This window comes from Pogona vitticeps, chromosome 4 (genome assembly GCF_051106095.1).
Source record: "Pogona vitticeps strain Pit_001003342236 chromosome 4, PviZW2.1, whole genome shotgun sequence".
Lineage (NCBI taxonomy): Eukaryota > Metazoa > Chordata > Lepidosauria > Squamata > Agamidae > Pogona > Pogona vitticeps.
This window is the reverse complement of record NC_135786.1, coordinates 102,567,146-102,591,782: the sequence shown is the minus strand read 5'-3', so window position 1 is coordinate 102,591,782 and position 24,637 is coordinate 102,567,146. Positions and strand designations below refer to the sequence as shown.

Here is a 24,637-nt window from a genome sequence, read left to right as displayed (position 1 = left end):
GGGTCCAGCGTTCACAACTAGGAGCAACTTGGTGAAGAGCTGGGCCTGGGCCTCTGCAAGTCCCACTGCCTGCTCTTTTTGTTTCTTCCTCTGGTGGCATGCGTTGCTGAGAAGAGGTTGAAAGGGGAAGAAGAGTTACTAGGGGTGATGATCAGTGGCTTAGCGCATTGAAGGAGACACTCTGCTTCCTGCCACAGATGGTGGGCAAGTTGTAGCTTTTTCTTCCTGTTCACAGGAGGTCAACATTTCAGGACACCTCCCAATGCCAATGTTCCATGAGAGGGTTCACTACCACTTCTTGGAACTTCACGCAAGCCTTGCTGTGGGTGGTCTTCTTTGTTCTTATGGCCTGTTCATTTTTGTCCTTTTAAAGGAAGCAAGCAGGCTAAGGAAGAATAACCTATGCCTCATCGTGGATGAAACAGATCATATTTGGTGCAAGAAATATTCAAATACATAGCAGCAGAAGCAATGATAGGAGGAAGAAAGAAGTGAAGGAGAACATATTTCCCATGGTCCCCCACTTTGAGTGGGCTTTTATTATTATGGGCATATGTCAGCTTGACATTTGTTGATATTATAGTGCTTCAATATCTGAGATGTATAGGGCAGGTAAACATATCTCTGGCTACCCTTGGATGAATGTAGAGCTGAACTAAATGATATACTTACTATTCTTCTAGAAATAGTGCTCTTTCAAGTAGTAAAAAATGTCTGCCTGTCATAGCATGTGATCACTCCTCAGCTATGTTGCATCTATCATACTTTCTTTTATGATTGGTCACTGGGAGATACACATGAGCTCAAAGTGCAAGTCTATTTGTTAAGCTATCCAGTGTGATGTAATGGATAAAGCAATGGACTAGGATTCCAGAGATAAGGGTTCAAAACTCCATTCAGTCATGGAAATTCATTGAGGTGGGAGTGGAATTGGTGATACCACCCTTCAAACATCCTATCTACCTTGAAAGACCTATTAAGTCAGTTCCAACTTGATGACACATAACACAGCTGCTCAGCATGCCTATTTGAGGGAAACATTTATGGAAAGGAAAATTGGTTAATCAAAGAGAACGCTTAACATCTAGTTTGTTCCATAAAGGCCTGCTTTCAGGGTCTCTGCAGGGTAGCATGGTACAGATACAGTAAACAGAAGGCCTACAAGGGAAAAACTGGTTCTGAAAACAAAAAGGAGGTGTGGACAACAGGGCATTAGCAAAGGAGGGTCTGAAGAAACAGTAGTCCAGCATGTGGAAAAGGAAACAGCAAGAGAGATGTGAGAGAAACTGAGGAGAAAATGGAGAGATAAATTCATTTTACATGACCAAAAGCTGCCAAGTTTCATACATGGGTTTGAGAAAAAACTTTGATAAATACTTTGCTGCATGTTCCTCTTACAAAAACAAAACAAAACCCAATATGATGATTTAATAATCTGATAGGACCTGCATCTGAGCCCAGAAATTTAATTTTTAAATGCCACAGCTAACAATCTTTCAGTTGTCTCCTCCATTTTGAAAACCATCTAAAAATGACTTACACTTTTTTCAAGCATTTGAAGCTGGTGTAGAATACTTTTATCTATGCATGTGTTTGATTTCTTTATATTGATGCTGATTTGCATAAATGCAACCATGTAAATGACCATTTTTTAAACCAGGGACCTTTACAAAATTGACAAAAAATGAAGATTAATATCCCTAGTGCTGAACTAAAAAAATGGACCATGTTGCTTTTAATGCCACTAAGCCTCCTGATGCATAACCTATATTGTGAACAAGAAGTTATAATTAGGACAGAATGTGGAGATACAGAATGGTTTCCTATGTTTGAAAGTGTCAGACAAGGATGCATTTTAGCTTCTTCTCTATTCAATCTGTACACAGAATGTATATACAAAAAGCCAAAATAGATTCAGATAAAGAACGAGTGAGAATTTGTGGAAGAAACATCAATAATTTAAGATACACAGATGACATCATCTTACTGGCAGAAAGCAGCAATGGCTTGAAACAACTTCTTGTGAACATGAAAGAAGGAAGCACCAAAGCAGAATTGCAGATAATGAACATCAAGACAAAAATCATAACTACAGAAGAACTACAGAACTTTAATGTTGACAATAAAGAAATGGAAATTGTTAAAGGTGTTGTATACTTTGATTCTATCATCAATCCAAATGGAGACTGCAACAAAGAATTCAGAAGAATACTGAGATTTGGATGACAGCAATGAAGGAATCAGAAAAGAACACCAAGTGTAAGGATGTGTCATTAGAGACCAAGGCCAACTTCATCCACACAAGATCATCCCAATCTCAATCTCTCTCTCTCTCTTTCTCTCTCTGTGTTTGTGTGAGTGAGTGAGTGAGTGAGTGAGTGAGTGAGTGAGTGAGTGTGTGTGTGTGTGAGAGAGAGAGAGAGAGAGATGATAGTAAAGAAAGCTGACAGGAAAAAAATGATTCATTTGTAATATGGTGCTAGAGAGCTTTGCAGATACCCTGGATTGTCAGAAAGATGAACAAGTGGGAGCTAGATCAAATCAAGCCTGAGGCTGTGATACTTTGGGGAAAACCTGAGAAGGCAAGAATCTCCTGAAAAGATAATAATTTTGGGAAAGATAGCAGAAAAAGAGGAAAAACAAATATGAGATGTATCGACTCCTTAAAGGCTTCAGTTTACAAGAGATGAGCAGGGCTGCCGAGGACAGGACATTTTAGAGATAACAGGTTGCCATAGGTCAGAGACAACTTGATGGCATGTAACAACAAAGTATCTGGGACAGAAAGAGCTGCATGACTTTGGTGGAAAAGTAATGAGACAGGTAAGGAGGGCTAGATTTCTACTTCTGCACCATCATTTGTATCATCGTCTATTCAAATCTGTCCTGAAACATTTTGTTTTCTGAGGTGAACAAGAAGATGTAGCACACATGAACACAGAAACAATTGCACATACAAAAGCCGACTGCAATGGCAGATGAATCTTACTTCAACACTGAAAAAGAACAGTGTCTTTCACTGCACCTAACAACAGCAAAACACCACAGGGAGCCCAGAGCAGGCCTTATGGCGCATGCCCCTTTATTTACTTCATATCTTTCAATATCTTTTGCTTGAAAACTCTGGGGCAGTCCAAGATCTCCTACCACCTGAGGAGGAATGGCAAATTCACTGGTTCTGACAGCCTGCCACCTGAGGTAGCTGTCTCATTTTACCTCATGGCGGGGGTGGCTTTGGGCACCTCATTCCACTTACTGGTATAGCAGGCCCTGATAGAAATGCCCCGTGTAGGAGAACAGTGCAATGTACATGTGTCCCCTAAAATGAGAAAGAGTAAAAAAAAAGGTGGAAAGGGGTGAATTCAATTAGAATAAACCTGTCTTCAACTTGTCACAAACTCCTGACCAAAATATAGAGAAACAATAATCGAAGTTTAGCCTTTGACGAGCAAAAGTCTTCAAATGAGCAACAAAATAAACTAGATATAGTCATCCCTGTGCAACATAAATTTAAATATTCTCTTTGATATTTTAAAAGCCAAGAGCTCAAAAGAAGCATACAACTGTCTTGAAAGTATCATACAGAGAAGCTGTTTCTTGTGCTTCACTCCTTCCAGCGAGTAACAGCCTAGTGACATGTGGGCTAACAAGTACTGTATAACTAAAAATCCAATTCATGTCCTAATTATTACTCTAGTGAAACCATTATATTCATTAGAGGAATTGTAGGGTGAAGCTTTCATGCAAGTCATTTTTAATGGTCATCGTGGTGACATGAGTTAATTAGTTATTCTCCCAGTTCACCTGCATTACTGCATCATTCTAACATCAGTGACATAATTCAAAGAGACTCATTTTGTAATCAGTGTCATAAGTATATATTAATAGTTGAAGGTGAAACTGGCTTCTTAAATTTTTTTCTTCCGAAACTGTCCAGTTAATAATATATACACCTTCCACAGTGCTTCAGAAAAAAGGGATACAGATTAGAACAAGTAAGTGATTTTTCTGAGCAGAGCTCTATTGCTCAACATTAGGCCCAAACAGAGTTGCTGTTACAATGCACAAATCCATGGAATTTAGTGCTGAAGTTCTGGCATGGATTTGGTGAAATCTTGTGTGGAATATGGAGTACACTGGAGGCTCAATTAATTTTATAGTGGATACCACTTTGACATAGATTTGGTACATTATCCTGAATGCCTTTGAGTTGCATTATATCCTCTTGCAGACTAATGACATCAGCAGCAGACTCAAGGGCTTAGCAAAAGAAGCAAGTCTATGAAACTGGATGTTTGAAATAATAATAATAATAATAATAATAATAATAATAATAATAATAATAATAATAATAATAATAATAATAATAATAATAATAATAATAATAATAATAATAATAATAATAATAATAATCTGGTGAATGCAACGGTTATTAAACTGGGGAAGTGCAAAATGGTGGTTCTCCAGGTTGAATGTTTCCATTTCACACTGTCATTCCTGTTCTGTTCCATTTCTTCATTGGATTTTGGAAATGCATCTGCACAGAAATTCATGTGCATTTTGTGTGCCTTTTTGCTAAACATATGTTAGTTTCTGACATGAGCATTTTGACTCAGAACTTGGAAGAAGTTGCTTTAATTCTCAGAATCCCTTAAACAGCATGACAAGTTGGTGTTAAAAGAAATAACTTTCATGGGTGCTGCATTTTTACCTTGATTAAAGTATATTTACGCACATTTTTCAAATGTATGCCTTTTGGGATGCACACATAGATTAATGAACTCCCCCCCCCTCTCAAAAAAGGAATCACAAGCCTTGCTAATATAAGGATACCTGTGGCAAGAAGTAATCTGTTCCACTGGCCATCTTGAAGGTGCAACAGGCCATTTCCATGGGGAAACATGAATCTCACAATCTTCTTCCTTCCCCTAATCCTACAGTTATTCACAATGAAGGAAGAACTGAGAACATAAATCCTCTGATAGAAGAATGTGTAATGGTGAGATTGTGGTGGTCCAGAAGGATTAGTTTAGTTAAAGGATCCAGAAGATGAATTAGTGTTGGTAAACCTTCTGCCCCATGTTTCCATCTTCTTTTTCTTCCATGTCCTCAATGTGTGTAATAACTCATTTGTAGTGTTGATAGGTCACTGCTGGTCTTTAAAGAGTATGCTATTTGGCTTTAATTCCCAAGCCTTTTTGTGTGATTTAAAGGCTCTTTGAAGTTATATAATAGTGTTTAGCTTCCCATCCTGAAATGGTTCCCCCTAAAATATTGGTCTGTTCAAATAACAAATGGTTTAATTTCTCTCTCACAGAATGGAGGGGGCAACTCTTTTTGCTTCTCCGATGTTGAGTAAATGTGCTTGTCAGTATGTAATGAAACAGCATCATGGTGACATGGTGACATTCTCTTTCCTTGAAAGTGAATTGTTTTGACTTGAATTGTCCATTACTTATTTATTTATTTATTTATTTATTTATTTATTTATTTAGAGAAAGAGAGGGAGAGAGAGGGAGACAGACAGACAGATGAAATCTGTGCATACTCTATAGCAATGGAATACTGACAGGACAGGGGGAATATGCAGGGCAAGGGAATGGGGATGGAATCCAGAACTACAGCCCTGCGGACTGCTAAGCCCCACTTGCTTGCAAATAAATTCTCCTATTGAAATGACAGCTTTTCTGTACATAATGTGTAAATGATGGCACTACATTGGTATTTTATCTCTTTGTACTCCACTTTTCTGTAACCAGTTAATATTCAAACATATTACATCGTTAAAATATAGTTCCTTTCCTTACTGGCATTCCTTTTCCTATTGGCCCTTCTTGAAAATATGCAACATCTCACTGAGAACACAGGGTAATCCCTAATGCAAAGGTAGGAGAGGCTCTCATTTGGTTTCTTCTTTTCAGTCAGAGTATTCTAAAATGTGCAAATTTCTTCCTAATTTCAGTGGAAATAATTTGAGATCTAGGTCATTGGAGCAGGAGAAAGCAAATTAACAACCTTGCCTATTCAGGTTGAGGGCTTTGAGTGCTTATCTTTTTAAAATCTGTCTTCTGAATTACTGTGCATTCAGTTCTGTTTGTAGTGTTAAAATAAGGATTGCCACCTCTTTATTCCTTGTCTTTAACAGCCATGAGGCAAATAAGTAGAACAGGATCACTTCCATAGCAAAAACAGCTGTATTCCTTGAATCTAGCCAGTGCAAATGGTTGAGGACTTTATTCAATCCATTTTTTTATTTTTGTAAATTGCCAGATCTACAAAGTTCTTTAAAAACAGAATGGAACAAACTCGAGATGCTAAAAATTCAAATAGGGGAGAAAGAAAAGTCAACAGGTATATCTTTCCATACCCCAAAATGTTTTGCCACAAGCGATATCTGCAAATTAAACTATCATTTTATGTGAAAACCACTTACTGTCTTGTGCTGTGGTGAACAGAACCTTAGAATCCTTGTTTCAAAATTCTTTGGATGTAATGACGAACCCTACAGTTCACTTTGCATTTCTCTCTAGGAAATACTTGAGTGAACTAATCATCAACCCCCTGAGTCATCCATGAAAAGAACATTGTGATTTCTTGTCACATAATCACTATGGGAGTGATGTAGGAAGAAAAATAAATTGAGAATAAGGTTGCACTACTGATTCAAGCCTAGGTTATGGAGTTGTTGGTTTTTTCCTAGCCCATCAACTTGCAGGCTTCCTGTAAGCAGCTAGTTGGCCACTGTGGGAAACAGGATGTTGTGTCAGATAGGCATTTGGTCTCATCTATCAGTGCTCTTCTGATGGACTTATTTTCTTAACTCTGGTATTTCCAAACAAATAGTATCCTGTGTGAAAGAAAGGCAATACTACATTTGATGAAGACTTACTGTGTGAATCAGGCTTAATCTATAAGGATATTCAGGCTGATGCAGAAAGTATCTTGAATTCTAATCTTTTATTGAGACTGTAAAGTTTATCTTTTCTTTCAGCAGCAAAAATGTTAATACAGGGGATTGCTAACATTAATCCTGCCTTACCTCACTATAGAGGGATATAAATATATAGTGCATGGATATAGCTGACCTTTTGAGGTAATGTCTGGAACTCTTCGTAAAATGTAGTGAGTACGGGGGAGGGGGGAATCAAGAACCAAATTTATAATTACTTTTAGATCTACCAGGTTAGAGATAGAACTAATCAGAGGTTATGCCTATAAATATCCCAGACACGGCTCTTCAGCCTTGAAAATATCCACACTATTCGTAAGTAACTAGAAGAAAGGAAGTACACATAAACCCCTTAAACCAATAACAGTGGTGACTGTTTATTTCAGAGTACGTTATCCAACTCTATATACCGTATTTTTTGCTCCATAAGACGCACCGGATCTTAAGACACACATAATTTTTAGATGAGGAAAACAGGGAAAATATATTCTGAACCAAATAATGTAATAAAATATTTAATAAACTATAACAGAATAACATTTGAACCATGTAAAGTGAACAGCAGTCAACAGTGGCATTACCACTGTCATTAACAAATGGAGAGACTTAAAGCTTTGTGTGCTCTAGTTTATATACCATAAATTTGTGTACCATAAATTTAATTCAAGTACATATAGACCATTATCAGCCAGTGATAAGACCTATACCACGCTACCTGTATTTTACATTTCCTTTCATCCACCTCCTCCCCATGCTTATAGAAATGTCTCAATGACAGATGAGATTGTTGTTCAACTCTGCACATCTACAGCTCAAGCCTATATTAAGTTAGAAATGGTTTGTCTGATTTGGCACTGCATTGAGAGGTCCCTTTTAGTTGTGTGAAGGATAAATAGTGGAATTAAACTATTTAATAGCTGGTTTTCCTTATTTGATATAATATTATACCAGTGGTATAATATACCAGATGGGTGGGATATAAATCAAATAAATAAATAAATAAATTTACTTTAGGTTATGCAAAAGAACAGCAACACAAAGCTTAACCCATTCACCAGCAGTAGCACATGCCCAGCATAAGACCAAATCTCATGTTTCTGACATAATTGAACATTTATAGCATGCAAGGCACAACAGGTTAGGCCACACAAAGCCAAAAAAACTGAATAGAAACTATAGTAGCTGAAATCAGAAAGCAGGTACTGTAATCCAGTTAGAAGTCATGAGGCACAGTTAGTTTCCTTGCTGCAACACCCTTTGGAAATACATTCTCTATTAGATGCCCATAACTAGTTGAAAAGTTTGCAAGTTGAATCCAAATTTCCTATAGAAATGCATTGAAAATTAATTAATGCATTTTTATGGGGGGGGGAGTCAGAAACTTTTAATAACTTAAAAGAAAGTCACTTATCAAGTACTGTAGACTGAGCCTTGCTCTTCACAGTGCCTTGGTAGACCCCACAACAGTCAAAAAAGAGCCCCAAACAGCTTAAAGCCAGCAGCTGGCAGCCATTTTGTGCTCTTCTCCACTCCCCACCTAACAGCTGATCAGCGCTGGTCTGAAAAGCTTCCCAGGCAAGCAGGTTTCAACTCAAACAAGCACCTTTTCACCCAAACAGGGTTTAACCCAAAACAAGCAGCTTTTAAACTAAATTTTACATTTTAAAAAGACAATACCAGGCAGTCCCAGGTCTCTCTCCCAGCTCTCTAACTGCTTGGACTAGCAAGAAAGCAGACAAGCAGCCTCTTCACTAACTGAAAATTTGAATTTCCCCGCTTTCCCTGCCTTCCCCGCATATTAGGTATGCTAATATCTGTGCACTGGAGGATTGTGGGAGGAACATTCCAACCCCTGATGAGGGTCCTGTGGGGCACCCCAAAACACTGAGTAGGTCTCTTGGCCTCTTTCAGGACTGGGGCTATGCAGCCCTGTTCTGATCAGGAGGTGCAGCTAGGGGGTCACCATGCCTTTGGGGGATAGGGCACAGAAAAGGGAAGAATTTTCAGGGGCCATTCCAACTTATAATTGGCAGGGGGGATACCATTATTTTAAAAGTGGTTTTCCCAGGGAAAGACGCATCTATTGCACTTTGGATGTGCTGACCCCTACGATTTCCCCAAATGTGGGAAAATCAACTGCCTAAGTGGGGAACTGTATTTGTGATTTCTCTTGTTTTTTCTAGAATCACTCTTTTTTCCCTTTGGTCCTTGCCTGTTTTCATTGCCTACTGCTATTGGCCTTGCTGGTTTTCCAGGTAGGCTGCAGGAAGCAGATCCTGGAAAGCCAGCAGTGCACGATGGTGAAGTCCAAACAACAAGTAGTCTCTGGTGCCAGTTCAGAGGCCTCCCAGCATGACAGTGGGAAGCTTCTGGGTGGTGGTGGCTGAACCCTTTTTTTACTGTATTTACTCCATAAGACGCACATACTTTCTCCCCCACTATTTGGGGGGGACTGCGTCTTATGGAGTGAAAAATACGGTAATTAAATTAGAATTAAACATGATAATAATTTTATCTTATTGTGAAGGTCTGGTGGAAATTCATAAAGATACAATGAAAGGAGCAATGAAAAGAAATTTTAGTGGTTTTAGTGGTTTTGAGATTCTCACCAAAAGTAGCCATTTTGTACCTTTCAACAATCTTTGAAAAGTAGATCCACACATTTGTGAGAGTCATGGTATGTTTCCTACACAGAGAATTATAATCTTTTTCTTTAAATGTCAATAGCTAAACATGTGAAAGACACCATCATCAATTGGGAAAATATTACAAAATATGTGGGAAAATGTGTAAATGAATGTATACCTTGTGTAGAGTACTTATGGGTTTTCATAGGGGAATGGGAGAAAACTGATATGAACGAAAAATGGAATAAAATGGAGACAGTGAGAGTGCAATATGGAGAATCTGGGGATTAGGAGAATGAAACAAAATTGAACATGAGGGCTTCTCTGAACCATAACTGTGAAAGATCATCAGTGCTACATACAAATATGCCACATACACAGACATGACTCTCATGCAAGTCAAAGAGACTCTGTGGAGATGGATTTACACAGCAATTTGCAATTCCATGTACAACTGTCAAACACACACAGATTTTTTAAAGTGCATTTCAGCCTAAGGCTAAAAAACCTAAACATTCTTCTATGGAAGGATTTTCATTGAACTCACTTGGTTCCACTCCTGAATAAACATATTTGGGAGCACGATATAAATCTGTCATCATCATTATATGCTTCAAAGCCATCTTTACATTAAAATAAAAATGATTGGCATCCATCTTAATCTTTGCTCATCAAGGTACAGTCCAAATCTTTTAAAGTCAGTGGGATTCCAGTCTGAGTGTATAGGAGTTTATTTGTTATCTAGGTAGTCCATCAATTGCTGTATTGTTTATCATTTCTAATATCTTGAAGTGAAAAAAACCATTCTAGTATCCTATTTAAAGCAGAAAGCAATCATGTAAGTGCCTTTTCCACTCCAGCAGGCCTCTGTTGCATGGCAGATCATACAAAGCATTATATAAATAATCCTGCAACTAGTATGACACCAAGCAGGGGTGGTTACATGCCTTACACTTCAAAAGGGACACTAATGTTTGGCCTAAATCCTGTTCTTTAGTGCCTGTCCAGACTGACTGTTTTGGGTGTGGGGTGGATCAGGCTACAAAGGGTCTGTTGAGATGGGGGAGAGAAGCAATGTACCATTTGGTGTGCTCCTCCCATCTCAACAGCAAACGACTCCTTGTAGCCTATTCAGCTATCATTATTGAGTGCTTTCCCTGATTCTCTTCAGAGGGCTAGGGAAAGTGAAATTAGCTTTTACATTCCTCCTCTCCCCTCTGTCCCTGCTTTTCCATTTTCTTCCTTCCTTTCTCCCTGCTTCCCTACTCTTCTTCTCCCGCCACCCTCACTTGGAATCTGAAGCCATGATACTGAGAGTGCTTTCTGCTGGAGAGTGCTTTCTCTTGGCTAAACAAAGCATGCAAAAAAAAAAGTGTGCCCTGCCACTGAGCCAGAAAGATGTGTGACAGCTCCTAAAGGGGAAGTAGAAACCAAACCAAACATGGGCTTTTTAAGATAAAAAACCAAACCATGTCCTCAGTTATCCATATATTGTATCTGTATGCTAGTGTGGATAGGCTCACAGTTACACACAAAGATGTACCTTTTAGATCTGATATGCTGCAAGCTAAGAAGGTTTTTTTAGACATTATCTGTTGCATACTGTGTGACAAGAGGTTTCTTAACTTAAGACTTCACCTCCACATCCTTTTTGTAACTAAGGAAGAGGATTCCATCCACTGGCTAGTAAATTAAAACATCTAAAACAAATTAAAACATTTATAACAATCAGAACACAATGCTCCAACTGAGACGTGAAGTCAGTTTGGAAGCTTAGGTAAAGACGTTGGAATCTAAAGCATGCCAGAGTTGATATCTCCTGAGTACCAGGTATGGGGGTATTTCAAAAGCTGAGGACTGCTACAGAGAAGTACCATTTTCTACATGCTGCCAGATGAAAATCTGCTGGTTGTGGAAGCACTAACAAGGTCTCCTTTCCTGCTTTCTAAAAAACTGACAATATAAATATGTGGACAGATACTTTCTGAAGATTAAACCAAATAACCCTAAACAAAATAGTGTGTCTGTACAAGGTCTAAGAATGTTGAAGGTTCTTGTATATTGCAGGTTTCCCAATCGCATATGTAAAACACATATGTGTATTTATATAAGTATCCCTGCTGCCTTCCTTCCATACATTCATACGACAGATATGTTTCTTGAAAAGAGCTCAAAGCATTTCCATATTTGGCTGCACCCTGGTTGCACATAAAGAAGAACTCTGAACTAAATACCCCGTATATAGATTCTTACTCTAAAGGAGCTGTTTTAAAGGAAAAACATTTGGCAAGCAGCTGAAGTATGTAAAATGTAAATATTTGTTTAATATTTTGTTGTTATGTATAAGGAGGGCCATCTGCTCTTGACATCAAAAGTCCTGTCTTATCTTGGTGCCCATTTTCCTTTCTGCTGCCCTCCTCAGTGCCTCCTGAAAATTCAGATGTCACATAGCATGAAATTGAAAATCTGGTCTCTTTCTGGGGTTCACATTAAATTTGATATGATATGATATTAGATTTATGTTTATCTTGTAAATTGCAATTATAGTTTTGGCAGGAGAAGCCAGGATGGAGAGAGAAAAAACAACTTCTTCCTTTCTCCCTGTTTTGTCCTGGCTCCTTCCGTCCTCTGCCAACAATCACAATTCTCTCTTCAAAGGGAGAACATGCAGCGAGGCAAAGCGCCTGACTTTTCAGTACTGTATGTGCATTTTGTGCTGTGTAGGCTGAATCCTGTTCAGCTATTTGACTCTGGTTCCTTTGTCCTAAGACAACTGACATTGCCCCTCTGAAATGTCCCTAAATGGCTTCCCTTCCTTGTATTGCCATGGATTTGACAAAAGAAGGAGCAGGCTGAGTTCACCATCATATTTCATAAGAAAAGTCATCTCACTATTAAGTGGGCCCCTGCCATGTCTGAGTGTAGAGTACATGGAGTGTAAACATCATAAGGGAATATTTCTGGAAACGGGTGTTGTGGATTGGGCTGGGTTCTTGTTCCAAATATTTCCACCATTGTTCAAAAATGGGGTTTGGAGACAGACAGACAGACAGACAGACAGACAGACAGAGGGAGGGGGGGGAGAGAAGCATGTTTAAGGAAGGTAGTCATATGCCATGTTTCAAATAGAATAGCCTTCTGTCTGAAAGCTTGAAAGTGTGGTAGAGTTGTTTGACTCCTGGGCTGAGATCTGGGGTCCCCAGGTTCATTTTCTTACTGACCCATGAAAGTCTTGATGTATCTTTAGAGGTCTGTTCTGAAGATGCATCAAGGAGAAGAGCCATGTGTACCACCTTGATCTTATTGTGTAAAAGGCAGAAGAGAAATATAACCAACCAAACCCAAAATTATTCTCAGATAAAAAACCCCAAGAAGAGGGGTAAAGGATCACGAGCCCCAAATTAACCATTAAATAAGTGTGTGTTTAGGGCATCAACAAGGGAAGGGAGTACCACAGAATTTTTTTCAGAGCTGGATTTACAATGGTACACATTGTGCACCCTCCTTAACAAACCACATCCATCACCCTCATATCTCCCTTTCCCTCCCTCAAGAGCCCAAAGAAAACCACATCCGTACCTAAGTAACAGTATGAACAGTAGAAACTAAAAAAATATAAAGACTAGCCTAGAGAGAAAACTCATGTTTTGAGTGAAATGATCAATCATCATCATCATTTAATTCAGGACGGTAAGTATGACTTGATAGGAATAACTGAAACTTGGTGGGTTGACTCCCATGACTAGAATACAGCAATTGAGGGATATAAACTGATCAAAAAGAAAAGAGAGAATAAAAAGGGAGGTGGACTGCAGAATATGTCAAAAATACACTCCTGCACAGAAATACAGGAGGAGGAGAGTGGCTGTCTCATCAAGAGCATCTGGATCAATCTGCTTGGGGCAAAAAAAGAAAAGGAACTTGGTAGTTGGAGTCTACTACCAACCGCCCAATCAAAGAGAGGAAGCAGACAAAACTTTTGGAAAACAAATTGCAGGGTTTTCAAAGAGACACAGCGTAGTAGTGATGGAAGATTTCAATTATCCAGATGCATGTTGGGAAGCAAATTTTGTGAAGTATGGCCCTTCCAAGAAATTCCTGGTTTGTGTGGCTGACAATTTTCTCCTACGAAAGTTGGAGAAAGAAACTAGAGGATTTGCTATCCTTAACTTGATTTTGACCAACAGCGATGACTTGGTGGGGGAAGTGGCAGTAAGAGGAACTCTAGGCGAGAGTGACCATGCCCTTCTAGAATTCTTGATTTCAATGGAAACAAAAACAGAGTGTAGCCACACATTTCTGCTGGATTTTTAAAAAGTCAATTTTAATAATCTCAGAACAAGGATAAGTAAGGTCCCATGGCAGGAGGACAAAAAAAGGAGTCCAAGAAGGGTGGGAGCTTCTAAAAGAAGAAATTCGAAAGGCACAACAACAAAAAATTCCAACAAGAAAAAAGGGGGGTGGCAAAAAGGCCAGTGTGACTTCACAAAAACCTCAGGAAAGACCTAAAAACCAAAAAAGACATGTACAGGAAGTGGAAAGAAGGCCAGGCCACCAAGGATGAGTACAGGCAAGTAGCAAGGAAATGCAGGGATGGCATTAGGAGGGCAAAAGCTGAGAATGAGTGAGGTTAGCTAGAGACACTAAAAGCAATAAAAAAGCATTCTTCAGGTATGTTTAGTAGTAAAAGACAAACAAAAGACATAGTGGCACAGTTCACAATGGAGATAGAAAAATGGTAACAGAGGACAAAGAAAAGGCAGAGGTGTTCAATTTCTATTTTAGTTCAGTCTTTTCGCATAAGACAGACTATGAACTTCTGAACAAATTGGAAGTGCAAGTGGGGGGAACAGGATTGCAGCTGGAGATTGATAAATAGTCAAGGAATACCTTACCACCTTGAACAAGTTCAAATTTCCAGGGCCGGATGAACTGGCTGAAGGACTCTCAGAGCTGCTATCCATTATTTTCTTGAAATCATGGGGAATGAGTAAGATGCCATAGGATTGGAGGAGGGCCAGTGTTATCCCTATCTTCAAAAAGGGCAAAAAAGAGGAACCTGGGAACTACAGGCCAGTCAGCCTGACATCGATCCCAGGCAAAATTCTGGAACAGATCATAAAGCTGTCATTGCGCAGGCACCTAGAAAACAGTGCAGTAATAACTAGAAGCTAAGATGGATTTGTCAAGAACAAATTCTGCCAAACCAATTTGATCTTGTTTTTTTACCAGGCAATGTCCCTGATAGACAGAGGGAATGCTGCAGACATAGTATATCTTGACTTCAGCAAAGCTTTTGACAAAATGCCCCCTGATATCCTGATTAGCAAACTAACTATGTGTGGGCTGGATAGATCAAGTCTCAGATGGATAGACAATTGGTTACAGAATTGTACTCAGAGGGTGATGATTAATGGGTCCTTCTCTAACTGGAAGGAAGTAACAAGTGGGGTACCCCAAGGCTCAATCCTGGGCCCAGTGCTCTTCAATATTTTTTATTAATTTGGATGAGAGAGTGCAGAGAATGGTTGTCAAATTTGCAGATGATACAATACAATTCTAATACCCTAGAAGACAGAAACAAAATTCAAAATGGCCTTGATAGGATGGAGCACTGGGCCGAAAGCAACAGAATGAAATTCAACAGGGATAAGTCCAAAGTCCTGCACCTTGGAAAAAGAAACCAAGATGGGAGATCCCTGGATCAGCAAAACAAAGAATGAGAAGAATCTTGGAATTGTCATAGATCACAAGCTAAATATGAGCCAACAGTGTGACGTGGCTATAAAAGAAGCAAATACTATTTTAGTCTGCATTAATAGAAGTATAGTTTCCAAATCCCACGAGGTGCTAGTCCCCTCTATCCAGCACTGGTTAGGCCTCACCTTGAGTATTGTGTCCAGTTCAGGACACCACACTTTAAGAAGGATGCTAACAATTTGGAACAAGTTCAGAGTAAAGTGACAAGGATGATCAGGGGGCTGGAAATCAAGCCTTATGAGGAAAGACTGAAAGAATTGGGCATGTTTAGCTTTGAGAAAAGAAGACAGATGGGTGATATGATAGCACTTTTCAAATACTTGAAAGGCTGTCATGAGAAGGATGGACAGGATCTGTTCTCAGTCATCCCAGAGTGCAGGACACGCAACAATGGGCTCAGGTTAAAGGAAGCCAGATTTCAATTAAATATCGGGAAAAAACCTCCTAACTGTTAGAGCAACACGACAGTGGAACAAGTTACCTCGGGGGTTGGTGAGTGTTCCAACACTGGAGGCATTCATGAAAAACCTAGATAAGCACCTGGTAGATATGCTTTGATTATATTCCTGCATTGAACAGGGAATTGTCATTGATTTCAAACTGTGGGACCCATTGCACATTATATTCGTAAGGGTCACCATAATCTTTTCAGTGCTTAGGGCCTCTAAAGCTCTTAATCCAGCTCTGAGGGCCATCAATGTTAGTTCCTGGTCTGCAAGCAAGTTGAGCAGACACACAACACACCTATCCATAGTCTTCCCTATGATGATGAGGTGGCTTCTCTTTCAATTAAACTGATAGCAATCTTTTTCTGAATTTAATATAAATCAGAATTCCGTGATAATCTTCTTCCTTCTTAATTTTTCTTGAAGTGTTCCTTCTTTTTCCTTCTCTTTGGGAAGCACCTGCACTTCCCTTCTGGGGAGATCTCATAGATGGCAGTGGAACTACTGTCATGTTCAGTCTTCAGCTGTTCCCTCCATGTTGAATGTGCACATTCTTATACATAAAACCACATAGTTTGTGTCTGTTATATGTTTGTGTTGTTGTTGTTGTTGTTGTTGTTGTTGTTGTTGCTGCTGCTGCTGCTGCTGCTGCTGTTGTTGTTGTTGTTTTAAACAAAGATGCCCCAAACTATAAAAGGAAGAAACATGAAGTTTGGCATATTTACTACTGAGTTCCCAAATTAAATAAATGGGTAGGTTATAACTCAAATGGGGGTTCCACAGAACCTCAGACTTGCCTGTCTGTCTGTCTGTCTGTCTGTCTGTCTGCCCCACAAGGTCTCTGAGACAGTAAACCTTCGGAACATGAAAGTTCACAAGAAAACTACTGATTTTCCCAATGGAAATGACAGAAACAATTTGGTTAATTACCTCTTGAAATTAGTTTCCCCAGAATCCCTGTTGGCTGGACAGTTAGTCGGTTGGCTGGTAAGTCCCAAATGATTTCGAGAATCAAGACCTGGCAAGACAAAATTTAACATAGATACTTTCTTAACTTGAGTAACTTTACATCTCAAAGCCGGTGATGCAATAGTACTGTTTATTTGTCCCATAAGATCTCCAAAGCAGTAAGATCTAAAATACAAAATTTAGCACAGATACTACTGATTGTCTTATCCAAACAAATGAAACATGAAATTTTGCACAGACAGCTTAACTTAAATAACTGAATTGGTTGTATCTCATAAACGATTCTCCTGTAGCACTGCTTGTCATGAAAGAGATGGTAAGTGGAAAGCTTGATAGTGGAACAGATCACTTCAAGACCCAGTGGGCTGTTCTTCACTGGAGATCTTTTAAGCAGACACAAGGCAGAAAACTCTCAGGGATGCCATAGCTACACCCTTCATTCCAGATGACTCTTGAAATTGCTTCCAAGCCAATAATTCTGTGATTCTATTTTTAAAAAAACTAGAAGCAAAAATGACAAACCTGAGGCTGTTGTAATTTTGACATGTTACCTAGCTCAGGTGGTGAAACCCCTGGTGGAAAACCATGGGATACATCAAGCCGATTCTGTTTAAAATACATTGGCTATCAGTTGCTGCCTGGGCCCAATTCAAAGTGCTTATTTTGACTTATAAAGCCCTAAATGGCTTGGGCCCTGGATACCTGAAGGACCGCCTCCTTCCATATGAGCCTACCCAGAAGTTAAGATCTACCCAGGGGGCCCTTTTGAAAGAGCCATCCCTCAAGGAGGTAAGAGGGATGGCTTGTAGACAAAGGGCCTTTTCGGCAGCTGCCTCCAGACTATGGAATGCCCTCCCGACTGAGATTCATCCGGCGCTGACACTGATGACATTTCGGCGCCAGGTCAAAACCTTCCTGTTCCAGAAGGCTTTTAATTGAAATAGTATAAGCTGTGGGTCCTGATGGCAATTTTTAGAGTATATATTTCAATTGTATTTTAATTGTTTTTACTGTATTTAAATTGTTGTAAGCCACCCAGAGACCTTTGCGTAGAGTGGGCGGCATAGAAGTTAAATGAATGAATGAATGACTAAAAGGAGACCAATGTGGTGCAACACAATTTTATTGGAGCCAAATGATATACACTAGTGGCTATGCTTTAAAGGTGAGCAAAAAGCCCCTAACAAAAACAGCAACTGATCCTTATACTTTAGCTTATGTCAAGGATAATTTCCACACTGAGGCAGAACAAGGCCTGTGATAATCAGCAGTCATACCTGACAGGTGTGCAAAATGCTGAATCATGCAGTCTGGGACGATGCAGTGTCCACACTGATTGGCTGTATGTAAATGTGCATGTGTATAACTGTGGGGACATGTGGAGAAGATGCAGGATTTCTTCTAATGAATGTCATGCTGCCAGTTTGTACGGCTGAACTTCTGTATATACTGTAAATACACTTCATGTCAGAAGAAGCTGTCTTTGTCTGTGTGATTCAGCTGGGCTGCCTGAACTGAAACAAAAACTCTGCTAACTTACACGAACAGCTTATCAGTTTCTTATGCTAAAGAGCTTGAGGGGCCTCTTGAAGGGGTGTTGGGCGAGGTCTAGGAGAGCATGGTTTCAGGAGAGGACTGGCAATCCTTGATAAGAACATTATATTGTCCAGCCCCTGCTAAAGGCCCCTTTTCAAGGTTACAAGGAGCCCCTCTATCTCTCCCTACAGACTGCACAACATCATTAAGGAATATCAGAAACATACACACATGTACATAGGTATGAAGAGAGACAAACAACAAAGGTATAATACTTTTGCACTAGAAGACAAAGGCAGTTTTCTTGGAAAATACATAGCAGTGACTACCACCAGAGTAGATTCATCTAGATGGGTGGTATAAAAGCCAAATAAATAAATACAATAATACAATTTAATAATATGCAGACTAACAGGCACTTCGTAAGAAGACAAGACTCACTGGAAAAAATGATGCTAGAAAGACTTGATGGCAGCAAGAAAGGTTGTTGTTGTTTAGTTGTTTAGTCGTGTCCAACTCTTCATGACCCCAAGGACCAGAGCACGCCAGGCCCTCCTGTCTTTCACTGCCTCTTGGAGATGGGTCAAATTCATGTTGGTAGCTTCGATGACACTATCCAGTTATCTCATCCTCTGTCGTCCCCTTCTCCTCTTGCCCTCACACTTTCCTAACATCAGGGTCTTTTCCGGGAGTCTTCTCTTCTCATGAGATGGCCAAAGTATTGGAGCCTCAGCTTCAGGATCTGTCCTTCCAGTGAGGGAGCACTCAGGGTTGATTTCCTTTAGAATGGAAAGGTTTATTCTTCTTGCAGTCCAGGGGACTCTCAAGAGCCTCCTCCAGCACCAAAATTCAAAAGCATCAATTCTTCAGCAGTCTTCTTTATGGTCCAGCTCTCACTTCCATACATCACTACAGAAAAAACCATAGCTTTGACGATGTGGACCTTTGTCGGCAAGGTGATGTCTCTGCTTTTTAAGATGCTGTCGAGGTTTGCCATTGCTTTCCTCCCAAGAAGCAAGCGTCTTTTAATTTTGTGGCTGCTGTCCCCATCTGCAGTGATCATGGAGCCCAAGAAAGTAAAATCTGTCACTGCCTCCATAATTCCCCTTCTATTTGCCAGGAGGTGATGGGACCAGTGGCCATGATCTTAGTTTTTTTGATGTTGAGCATCAGACCGTTTTTTGCACTCTCTTCTTTCACTCTCATTAAGAGGTTCTTTCATTCCTCCTCACTTTCTGCCAACAGAGTGGTATCATCTGCATATCGGAGGTTGTTGATATTTCTTCCGGCAATCTTCATTCCAGTTTGGGATTCCTCCAGTTCGGCCTTTCGTATGATGTATTCTGCGTATAAGTTAAATAACCAGGGGGACAATATACAGCCTTGTCGTACTCCTTTCCCAATTCTGAACCAATCAGTTATTCCATATTCAGTTATCACTGTTGCTTCCTGTCCCACGTATAGGTTTCTCAGGAGACAGATAAGGTGAGCAGACACTCCCATTTCTTTAAGGACTTGCCATAGTTTGCTGTGGTCCACACAGTCAAAGGCTTTTGCATAGTCAATGAAGCAGAAGTAGGTGTTTTTCTGGAACTCTCTGGCTTTCTCCATAATCCAGTGCATGTTAGCAATTTGGTCTCAAGTTCCTCTGTCTGTTCAAAATTCAGCTTGTACTTCTGGGAGTTCTTGGTCCACATACTGCTGAAGCCTACCTTGTAGGTTTTTGAGCAGAACCTTGCTAGTGTGGGAAATGAGTGCAATTGTCCAGTAGTTGGAGCAGTTTTTGGCATTGCCCTTCTTTGGGATTGGGATGTAGACTGATCTTTTCCAAACTCCTGGCCACTGTTGAGTTTTCCAAACTTGCTGGCATATTGAGTGTAGCACCTTAACAGCATCATATATTAAGATTTTAAATAGTTCAACTAGAATGTCATCACCTCCACTGGCCTTTTTGTTAGCCATGCTTTCTAGGGCCCACCTGACTTCACTCTCCAGGATGTCTGGCTCAAGGTCAGCAGCCAAAATATCTGGATTATCCAGGACATACAGATCTTTCTGGTATAATTCCTCTGTGTATACTTGCCACCTCTTCTTGATGTCTTCTGCTTCTCTTAGGTCCCTACCATTTTTGTCCTTTATCATGTCCATCTTTGCACAAAATGTTCCTTTAATATCTCCAGTTTTCTTAAACAAATCTTTGGTTTTTCCCTTTCTAGTCTTTTCCTCTATTTCTTTGCTCTGTTCATTTAAGAAGGCCCTCTTGTCTCTCCTTGCTATTCTTTGGAAGTATGCATTCAATTTTCTGCAACTTTTCCTATCTCCCTTGCATTTTGTTTCCCTTCTCTTCTCTGCTATTTCTAAGGCCTCGTTGGACAGCCACTTTGCTTTCTTGCATTTCCTTTTCTTTGGGATGGTTTTTGTTGCTGCCTCCTGTACAATCTTACGAGCCTCTGTCCAAAGTTCTTCAGGCACTCTGTCCACCAAATCGAGTTCCTTAAATCTGTTCTTCACTTCCACTGTGTACTCATAAGGGATTTGGTTTAGATTATACCAGACTAGGCCAGTGATTTTTCCTGCTTTCTTCAGTTTAAGCTTGAGTTTTGCTATAAGAAGCTGATGATCAAAGCCACAATATGCTCCAGGTCTTGTTTTTGCTGACTGTATAGAGCTGGAGAAGGAAAACTCTGATTTTAAACCTCCAGTGCCTTGTGGCTATATCCACTTATGGAAAAGGCTTCAGGAGATAACCTCAAGGCAAAATCTGGAGCCGGAGTCCCGTAGGCAGTTCATGTCATTCTGGCAACTCCTGCGACGTCGCTGGAACCAGTTGTATTGGCTCTTCCCTTTCCATTGGACCATTTCAGTGACGTGGAGAGGGGGGATTTGCTGCTTGGGTAACAGCCTATCCTCCATATTATTTTACCCAGGCTTCGTGCTCTGGAGAGGACACTCCAGCTTCGCATACAGCGTTGAAACAACACGGGAAGTAGCAGTTACCGGTTATAAGTCTTTGCTCAATTGGCGTAGAGCATGATGCCAGGGGCTACTTCTGACGGTGGGAGAGGTCACTGCACCTCACTAGGTAGATACCGCCCGCCTTAAGCTGGGCAGCCCCCAGCCAGTAAGGTGCTACCTCGCCACAGTCTGTTAACTTCACGGGGTTAGTGGGGTTTAGGGTGAAACCCGACAAGCAGATCGATAACCGTGCACCATGCAACAATTGTAAGAAAACTTCTGCCCTAAAGCTGGGCACCTGGAATATACGGACAATGACCCCTGGCTTTTCTGACTACGGCTTTCCTGACGACCTGCAAGAAATAGACGATGTGCGCAAGACAGCTATCATTGACATGGAACTGAGTAGACTGCAAATGGACATTGTTGCCCTGCAAGAGACAAGATTGCCAGACTCGGGATCTGTCAAAGAAAAAAACTTCTCATTCCTCTGGCAGGGAAAACCATCGAATGAGACCAGGGAATATGGTGTTGGCTTTGCAGTCAGAAATACTCTGCTGAGATGCGTTGTTCCACCTACTGTGGGGAGTGAAAGAATCCTGTCTCTGCAGCTCCACTCATCAGCAGGACCAGTCACCCTCATTAGTGCATATGCACCAACACTGTCATCCACTACAGAAGTGAAAGACAAATTCTATGATGATCTGGCAGCTACTATCAAAAAAGTCCCTGAAAGAGAGGCACTGTTCATCCTTGGAGACTTTAATGCTAGAGTTGGTGCTGATCACAATTCTTGGCCCACTTGTCTAGGCCGTTTTGGCATTGGAAAGATGAACGAAAATGGCAACGCTTGCTGGAGTTTTGCTGTTATTATGGTCTTTGTGTCAGCAACACATTCTTTAATACGAAGCTTCAACACAGAGTTTCTTGGAGGCATCCAAGATCCAAGCACTGGCATCAGCTCGATTTGATCCTCACTAGACGTTCTAGCCTTCCTAGTATTACGATCACACGCAGCTACCAGAGTGCTGATTGCGATACTGATCACTCCCTGGTGTGTAGTAGAGTAAAACTGCGAACAAAGAGATTGTATCACACGAAAAAGGAAGGAAGACCACATATTGACATCAGCAAGACTCATGATCAAAGAAAAGTGAAGGAATTTGCCCAAGCACTTGAGGAAGCCCTTCCAGATCCGGCTAATGCAAATGCACCTGAACGATGGGAACATTTCAAGAACGCTGTGTATAACACTGCCCTGTCCACCTTTGGCAAGAAGACCAAAAAGATGGCTGACTGGTTCAAAGCCCATTTGGAGGATTTGATGCCAACCATCGAGGATAAGAGAAGAGCTCTAGCAGCATATAAAGCCTCTCCTAGCGAGTACAACTTGCAAGCTCTTCGAGCTGCTCGTAGCCAAGTCCAACAAGCTGCCAGGAGATGCTCCAATGATTATTGGCTTCAGCTCTGCTCTCAAATACAGATAGCAGCGGACACAGGTAACATCAAAGGAATGTATGATGGTATCAAGCAGGCCTTAGGTCCAATACAGAAGAAATCTGCTCCCTTGAAGTCTGCTACAGGTGTGATCATCCAGGACCGAGCAGAGCAGATGGAACGCTGGGTGCAGCACTACTCTGAGCTATATTCCAGAGAGAATGTAGTAACTGAAGGAGCATTAAATAACATTGAGTGCCTGCTTGTCTTGGAAGAGCTGGACAGCGAACCAACCTTAGCAGAAATAAAAGCGGCCTTGGATTCCCTCGCCTCCGGCAAGGCAACTGGAAGGGACAACATCCCTGTTGAAGTGCTGAAATGCTGTAAGGAGATCATCACCACTGAAGTGTATGAAGTCTTTTGTCTCTGCTGGAGGGAAGGTGAAGTACCACAGGACATGAAGGATGCAAACATCGTCACATTGTACAAGAACAAAGGAGACAGGGGCGACTGCAATAACTACCGTGGCATCTCTCTTCTTAGCGTTGTAGGGAAGCTACTTGCCCGTGTTGTCCTGAAGAGGCTCCAGGTACTTGCAGACAGAGTCTATCCAGAATCACAGTGTGGATTTCGAGCTAATAGATCCACCACTGACAAGGTATTCTCCCTCAGACAGTTGCAGGAGAAATGCAGGGAACAACAACAGCCACTCTTTGTGGCCTTCATAGACCTTACAAAAGCATTTGACTTGGTTAGCAGGGATGGCCTTTTTAAAATACTTCCCAAGATTGGATGTCCACCTCATCTCCTTAACATCATCAGGTCCTTCCATGATGGAATGAAAGGCACTATAGTTTTTGATGGCTCAACATCAGAACCCTTTGACATTCGAAGCAGAGTGAAACAGGGCTGTGACCTCACACCAACCCTTTTTGGGATCTTTTTTGCCATCATGCTGAAGCACGCCTTTGGAACTTCAACAAAAGGTGTCTATCTCCGGACTAGATCAGACGGAAAGCTCTTTAATCTCTCTAGATTGAGAGCAAAGACCAAAGTCCAACTAAAATGCATGCAGGACTTCCTCTTCGCAGATGATGCAGCCATTGTTGCCCACTCTGCTGAAGACCTCCAACAACTCATGAATCGCTTCAGCAAGGCCTGCCAGGACTTTGGATTAACAATCAGACTGAAGAAAACACAAGTCATGGGCCAGGGCGTGGATTCACCTCCCTCTATTACCATCTCCACACAAGAATTGGAGGTTGTTCATGACTTTGTGTACCTTGGCTCAATGATCTCTGACACACTCTCTCTAGATGTCAAGCTGGATAAACGCATTGGCAAAGCAGCTACCATGTTCTCTAGACTCACAAAGAGACTATGGCTCAATAAGAAGCTGACAGCACATACCAAGATCCAGGTCTATAGAGCCTGTGTCCTGAACACACTCCTGTACTGCAGCAAGTCCTGGACCCTTTGTGCACGGCAGGAGAGGAAGCTGAACACCTTCCATATGCGCTGCCTCCGACGGATTTTTGGTATCACCTGGCAGGACAAAGTCCCAAATAGAGTAATCCTAGAATGAGCTGGAATTTTCAGCATGCATACATTACTGAAACAGCGATGTCTACGTTGGCTTGGGCACGTCGTGAGAATGGCTGATGGTCGGATTCCAAAGGATCTCCTGTATGGAGAATTAGTGCAGGGAAATCGCCCCAGAGGGAGACCACAGCTGCGATACAAGGACATCTGCAAGCGGGATCTGAAGGCCTTAGAAATAGACCTCAACAGATGGGAAACTCTGACATCTGAGTGTTCAGCCTGGAGGCAGGCATTGCATCACAGCCGCTCCCATTTTGAAGAGACCCTTGTCCAGCAGGGAAGGGACGTGGTGGCGCTGTGGGCTAAACCGCAGAAGCCTGTGCTGCAGGGTCAGAAGACCAAGCAGTCGTAAGAGC

At 41.0% G+C, this 24,637-nt stretch overlaps 1 pseudogene; it reads left to right on the top strand.

Annotated features, from left to right (window-relative positions):
* The first annotated feature begins 8,971 nt into the window (after positions 1-8,971).
* LOC140707182 (U1 spliceosomal RNA) lies at positions 8,972-9,122 on the top strand (annotated as a pseudogene).
* Positions 9,123-24,637: the final 15,515 nt, after the last annotated feature.